Consider the following 7480-nt stretch of genomic DNA (forward strand, 5'->3'; position numbering starts at 1 on the left):
ATTAGATCTATAGTATTCTTTAATATCTTTAAATGCCAAATAAAGCTTTGTTTAATTGCCAGGGCATATAATACATAATTTATTAATGTTTTCCCAATGTACTAATTTTGCCCCAAATGTAATTATTTTAGCTTTTTCTCTCTCCGTAAAACAACAAAGTAAACTTTACAAATTTTACATATATATATATGTATATATGTATAAAATATATACAAATTAGGCTCATAGTGACAAGTAAGGGAATATGAAATATGAAATATGAAGAGGATACATAGTTTTAAAAATTTATATTTTTTAAAATATTATCAATTCAATAGGTTTCATAAGGCATTAATCACTCAAATTACAAAAAGCTTTTTATCATGTATTGTTCTTAATGTTCAAAATAGAGAATTTGTAATGATATCACTAATATCAGTATACCTTTATAACTTGCATAATGAAGTCAAATGAACTCTAATACGAAGTCTTTGTCGAAATCATTAACTTCATCTAACAGTGCCTGGTTGCAACTTATTTGTTAGTAAAATGGAACAGAAGCTCTTCCTAGTAAGTATATTCCCCAGGATTTTTTTTTTTTTAGTGTTTGTCCATAATACGGGATTAACATTTTCTTTCAGAATTTTGTCTTTTCTTTTTTTTTTCCTTTTGTATTATTTGAAACCCCTGAAATGATGTCAGTATCTGAAATTTTCTCCCCTGGGTAAATATTACTATATCCATTTATGTCCCATTTTGCTCCTCAGTTGACTCTTCATTGGGGGTAGGGGACAGCTTCTCCTTTGTCTAATTTCTGCTGCATTTCCCAAAGCTTTGTAACTGCTTTGTCTATTGACATTATGCTAATGAGATTAAAGTCATGCATGCTGACCAGGTGAAGCATGAAGTTTCGACAGAGATTTTACTTAATGATTTTCTGTCCATAATTCTCTACAAATAGTATACAGACATGATTCATGTGATTGTCAGCAATAAACCCATGCTTCATGACATGTAGATTTCATAATTTCATCACTTCTTTCTCTCCTTCATTGATATCAGAAAATTCTTCAATTTGAGTAATGTGTTTTTTTTTTTCTCTTAACCATTCAGGATCCTTTTCATCTTCACTATCTGCTTCTATTTTGTGTGGACATAATGGTAAACAAGTATGAATAGAACCAATTTGAAGCCACTGCTGCATATTCATTGCTGTTTTTATATATCTCCATTTTCAGATTCAAAAAATTCAGATATGCTTGCGTTGGCATGTTTTGGACTACATACAAGAATGTGTATGATAGGTCTTCTCTTTACTGTCCCATTACAACTAAAGGTAAATTGAGTTTGACAGTGAATATCCTGAGCAATTTCTATATAGGAGCCATCATACCATTAATTGATAGACACATCTCTTCTAGCACCTCTGGAATGATACACATAATTGAAGGTAAATTTACTGTGAGAGTTTAAAATGTTTGAGGAAACTCTAAAGTTTGTGGCAATTCAGCATGCACCAAGTACAATGTGAGTCATCTCTGGCTTCAATCTGATGTCCTGTATTGTTATAAAAGAACTGGTAAGATATTTGTAATTATTTCTTTGGATGTATTTAAAATATCTTTTTTGTTTGTGTGAAGATCCGTAGATAAAGATTCTTTCATAACTATATTCTGAGATAACTTAACATTGCTAGGTTTATTTTCTTTTGGAGAACTCCTTCAATTTCTGTTTGCAAGAGTTTTTGCCAAAAGAGGTATAGGTTTATCATTGACACCTTCTGTTCAATAAAAAGTGAACTGCAAGGTCCTTTTCCATCAAGAATATTTTTCATATTGCTTTTTCTTATTAATAGGCCTTTCTTCCATTTTCTGAATGACTATTTTATACTCTCTAGAAGCTTCAAATGCCTGTTTTTGTTTTTATAAAATATAGTAATATATGCAGCAAAAGTCTTTTGTCCATCTTCAAATTTGAAACGTTTTGTTTTCCTCTAGCTGGAAGTTATTTATTGACACCTGTATTTTCATTGTTTTGTTCATTGATGATTCATTAATCTCTCTTCTTCCTGGCCAAATCACTCTAAATAGCATGGAATAAGAATTCACCATGAGGCTGTTATTAGATTCAAATTCATAAATTGCAATAGTAAAGAGATGTATAGTTTCATGGTTTTGCTTGTTTGAGTTTTGGATTCAGACATTTGCTTTTTACTTGTAACAACTTCTCTTATTTAACAGTGGAAAATCTTTCTTTTTTTTTTTTTTGTCGCACTCTTTTACAAGTAGAACATCTAGGATAACAGTACTTGGCTCATTTTCTGAGTTTTATAATAACATGTCATTTGTGTGTGTGTGTGTGTGTGTGTGTGTGTGTGTGTATGAGAGAAAGACAGAGAGAGAATGAGAGAGAGAGAGAGAGAGAGAAAGAGAGAGAGAGAGAGAGAGATGTAAGCTCTACATGAGCTGTCTGAGCAGCTATGAGATTCTTATTCTTCTTTCATTTTCTTTATTTTCAATAAAGCATGTCACTAATTTTACATGTTTTTCTTGAGAGATTTGTTCTGGACTTTCAGTGACACACATAAATAACAGTCTGTACAAAAATATTGGTGCCATGAAATTTTGAATAAGAAAAATACATAGATCTGTGTTAGTTTCTTAATGATCTGAATCAAAAACTCTTGGTCAGTCTAAATTTGCTCCATTTTCAGCTTTTTCATACATAGTCCAGCAATCTGCTGCCTGGCTACCACTGCCTCTCAAGTCTTGAAGCCTGCCACCAACACTAATGACTACCACTTGCTTCTGATAAATAGAGTTTTATAACATTAAACTTGATGTTAAATAACTAAATTTTCTAAATAATGATATCCTACTGATGATTTTAAGATCACTGATTAGTTAACAAACCATAGATGAAATTTGAGTCCAGAAGAGCATGAAGCAATGCCCAGAAATTAGGTTTCTTAATAAATTACATTCATCAAATCAATTTCTGATAGGGTGAGCAATTGACTTTTCAATGTAGTTTACACAGGTTATATTGATTAACGTTCATTGATTGCTTCCTGATTATAAATTAATCTTCTCAATTCATACTGCGTACTGCATCATGAACATATTTATTTTCTATAGTTCTTGACCTAAACATTTAATGGACCATTTTATGACTTTTTAAAAAAAGGTGAAATGATAACATTCTTGGGCAAAAGAATGAAATGATTGGTGAATAAATGATGAGTGAAGAAAAGACTAAAATAAAAGAAAAAATGTCTAATTGTATATTTATAAACACATATATATTCTTATAGCTATAATCTAATGATTGCTTACTCTTAAGAATCTATTTTTTAAAATAAGAGTACTTGAAAAAATACATTAGGGGTCTAAATTAAAATTACATTTAAAATGCTAAAATAAGTTATAGTCAACAAAATATATTTTTTCTTTTTTTAGGAAGAGCAAACCATCTTCAGTAATACACTAAAAAAGTAAAAAAATCAAATTTGGCCACATTGTAGAGGTGAAACTTATTTGATAATACATTAAAACTATGTAATTAAAAATACTGATATTCTTCATTGTACATGTAAGGAAGCACTCCTTTGAGCTTTTGGCAACTTTTCTAATTGAAAGGTTTAAAGCCAGAAAACATGTGAGATTTGATTATTTGAGAAATTCCAACACAGCCTTTTTTTTTTTTTTCTGAAGCAATTGGGGTTAAGTGATTTGCCCAGAAAGTTAGGAAATAGTAAATATCTGAGATGGATATGAACTCAGGTGTTCCTGATTTTAGGACCAGTCTGCTGATAGAAAAGGAAGAAAATTGCTTTTTTTTCTTGATGTCTTTTTCCTCATGAGCAATTCATCAGGGATTAATCTCTATTCCCCCCCACTCTCCGATACTTTATTTCTTTCCTTTTCTTATCCACAAATGCATTCTCCACTTTTGAGGGTTTGTTATGTTGTTGCTGTTATTGTTTGTTTTGCTGAGGCAGTAGGGGTTAAGTGACTTGCCCAGGATAACACAGCTAGGAAGTGTAAGTGTCTGAGATCAGATTTGAACTCAGATCCACTTAACTTCAGAACTGGTACTCTATCCACTGCACTAAGTAGATGACTTTGATTTTTTTTTTTAATCAGAGTTTGTAATATTCTTCTCTAAAATATAATATTTTCTGGAAGCAGGTTTCTTGGGGGACTTCTGGGAGCAACCTTCATTTCAGTTTCACTAATCACCCCAAATGCAGCCAGGAGTTTAAGTCCAAATCCTTTATTATCTCCTTCAAAGTCTTGTCTCCTTCCTGGGGCCCAGTTAGCTTTCTGAGGCCTATCTCTCTCCTTGGTTCCAAGAGCTCCTGCCGCTAGTTCTTTGCTTCTGCCAGCTTCTGCCTCTAGCTCCCTCTAAATGAGCTTCTAGTAGGCTTCTGTGTCTGGCCCTGAGAGCTTCTTGCTTATATGCTGTACACTGAGTATACATCAATCATCATATCACTAGGAAACCATTATTTGTTGTAGGATTAAATCAATGCTAAACTAGATTTAACTACTGTCTCCTCATTCCACTTACTTAGCACCTTGTAAGAATCCTAACATCGAGTTGATTGAATGGGTTTAATTGGTAGTATTTTCAAATAATACCTTCCAATTTTTAGGCATTTCTTCAAACCACAAACATACTAGTGAGTTTGCTATAGTTGTGTTTATAATATGGATACTTGAAGACTAACTATGAAGACTAACAATGGGAACTCCAACTATGATCAGTGAGCACTCCTCTTTAAGTCACCATTTTGAGAACAGTTTCCTCTGAGCTCTCCCACAGAATCTTAGAGACCTGTTTCACATTCTCAGGACTTTTAGGAATCTCTAAATAGAGTCTTTCTATGCAATAATGTGGTTTTTCATCTCTCTCTCTCTCTCTCTCTCTCTTTCTGTGTGTGTGTGTGTCTGTTTGTCTCTGTCTCTGTCTCTGTTTTTCTCTCTGTCTATGTCTCTATCTATCTCTGTTTCTCCCTCTCCCCTCTCTGTGTCTCTCTCTGCCTCTGTCTTTCTCTGCCTCTGAGTCTGTCTCTTTCTCTGTCTCTGTCTCTATCTTCCCTCCTGCATTCTCTCCCTCACTCTTTTTTTCTTTCTGTCTTTGTTTCTCTCTGTCTCTCCATACAATCTAAAATTCTCCTGTTAATGATGCATATCAGTCATTCCAAAAACTTTAATTCTCTAAAATGTTCAAGATAAGATACAAACTGCTCTTAAAGAACTTGCAATCTAATGGAGAAGACAATGTACAAACAAATATAATTCCACCTCCTTCAAAAACAAACAACACAAAACTAGATACAGAATAAATACAAGATAAACATAGAGAAGGTACTAGAATTAAGAGGGGTTTGAGAAGATTTCCTGCAGATGATAGAATTTTAGTTGGAATCTTGGAATTCATGGAGATTAGTAGTTGTTGTGGAAGAGGGAGCATTTCAGGCATAAGTGACAGCCAGGAAAAGATGCTGTGAACTGAAAAATGGAGTATCTCCTCCATGGAACAGCCAAGAAGCCATTGTCACTGCTTTGAAGAATGCATGTTGAGGGGCAAACTATGAAAAGACTGTAATGTTAGGAAGGAGTTAGGTTATAAAAGATTTTAAATGCCAAACACGATGTTTTATATATGATCTTGGGGGCACTAGTGAGCCATTTTCTTTACTGAATAAAGAGTTGGCCGACCTTTGTTTTAGGGAGATCACTTTAGTGATTGGGTGGATGAGGGATTGATGTGGGGAGAGAAAGACATATTCATTAATAGTCTATGATATTAGTCCAGACTCATGAGATAAAAAGGATTTGAATTAGAGTAATGGCAGTATTAGAGTAGAGAAGTGGGCATAAGAGAGAGAGAGATTGAAAAAATAAAATCTCTAGGCTTTGGCAACAGATTGGATATGAGAGTATGAGAGATTGTGATGAATCCAAGATGATTCTACATCGTTAGACTGAGGCAACGGGAGAATGGTGTATTCTTCTATAATAATAGGGAAGGTATCTAAAAAAGGAGAATTCAGAAGAAAAGATTATGAATATTATTTTGGAAACAGTGAGTTTAAGATGTCTACTGGACATTCAATTAAAAATATTTCAAAAGCAGGTGGAGATGTAGGCACACAAATTATTTGAGAGATTTAGGCAGAATGGATAGCTTTGAGAATAATCAGTAGAGACAGTAATTAAATCTAAGAGTTGAAGAGAGTACTAAGTGAAATAGAATAGAGGGACATGAGATGACCCAGAACAAAATTGTAAGGGACACCTATAGCTAGAAGAAATGATCTAGAGGAAATTTTGGCAAAAGAGAAAAATAAAGGAGCAGTCAGACAGGGGAAAAACCTGAGGAAAGTGGTATGTGGAAAAACTAGAGAAAAAAGAGCATCAAGGAGGAGAGAATAATAAAAAGTGGCAAAGGTTTCACAGAGGTAATAGAAAATGAGTATTGAAAAGGGATATTGAATTTATTGACTAATTATTAGTAATGTTGGAGAGAGAAGTTTTATTGGAATGATAAAGTTGAAGCCACATCATTAGTTTTTGAGAATAAAGTAAGAGGAGAGGGAGTATGTAATAAATCACTGCAATCTTCCCATGTTCACCTTCCGGAAACCATAAAATAATGACTCAAGACAGATCTTGGTAGAGCCAGAAACATCAAGGAGAAAAGTTGAAACAATCTTTTGGTTCAGGAAACTTGGAGAATGAGTAGAAGGAATCCCCTTATTCCACTAAGGGGCAGGGGGAGTAAGTCCAAGAGAAGAAGCTTTCTAACAAAATGTCAGACACCTACACCACAGAAAATCAGCAGAAGATTCTGAGCTCTAGAGTGGTGGAGCAGACAAAAGCCAACATCAGCATGTTTTTTCTCCGCATGTGCCTTAGCAAAACCAGTGGAGCCTGTGGATTCTAGTTCCAAGAATTTTATTTGCTCCAGGAATCACTGGGTAACTCTCAGCAATTGGGCATCCTTCAGCAGCCAGACTTTCTGGAACCTCAGAATAGCCTCAGGCAATTCGGAATTTTCTAGTCACCAGACCAACATGTGATTCTGTGTAGTATAGAAAATACAGCATCACCCTACCTGTGACATACTAGACACCATCACTAGAGCCATAGCTCAACATCAGGAAAGCTATCAGATCCATGCAGCCTTCAACTGTACCAGCCACATATCACTCCACCACCTCAGTCAGCATCAGACATGAGAGCTCCCCATGGACCTCAGGACAACATCAGTGCAGCACGGTAAATAGCTGGGACATATAACTATTGGCACAAGAAACCTGAGAGAATATTCCTCCTACACATGGAGAAAAACTCATATTTAAAAGATAAAAGAAAAGAGAGAGTGAGAGAGAGGGAAGGAGAAAGAAAGAAAAAGAGAGAAGAAGGGGTGAAAAACTACAAAAAAGAATCTGGCCATAGAAAGTTATTATTGTGACAGGGAAGATCAAGAT

General features: G+C 34.4%; 1 pseudogene; it reads right to left on the minus strand.

Annotated features, from left to right (window-relative positions):
- Nucleotides 1–615: 615 nt before the first annotated feature.
- Nucleotides 616–7137, minus strand: LOC127557059 (polycomb protein SUZ12-like; annotated as a pseudogene).
- Between the last annotated feature and the right edge of the window lie 343 nt (nt 7138–7480).

This window comes from Antechinus flavipes, chromosome 3 (genome assembly GCF_016432865.1).
Source record: "Antechinus flavipes isolate AdamAnt ecotype Samford, QLD, Australia chromosome 3, AdamAnt_v2, whole genome shotgun sequence".
In the NCBI taxonomy this organism is placed as follows: Eukaryota; Metazoa; Chordata; class Mammalia; order Dasyuromorphia; family Dasyuridae; genus Antechinus; species Antechinus flavipes.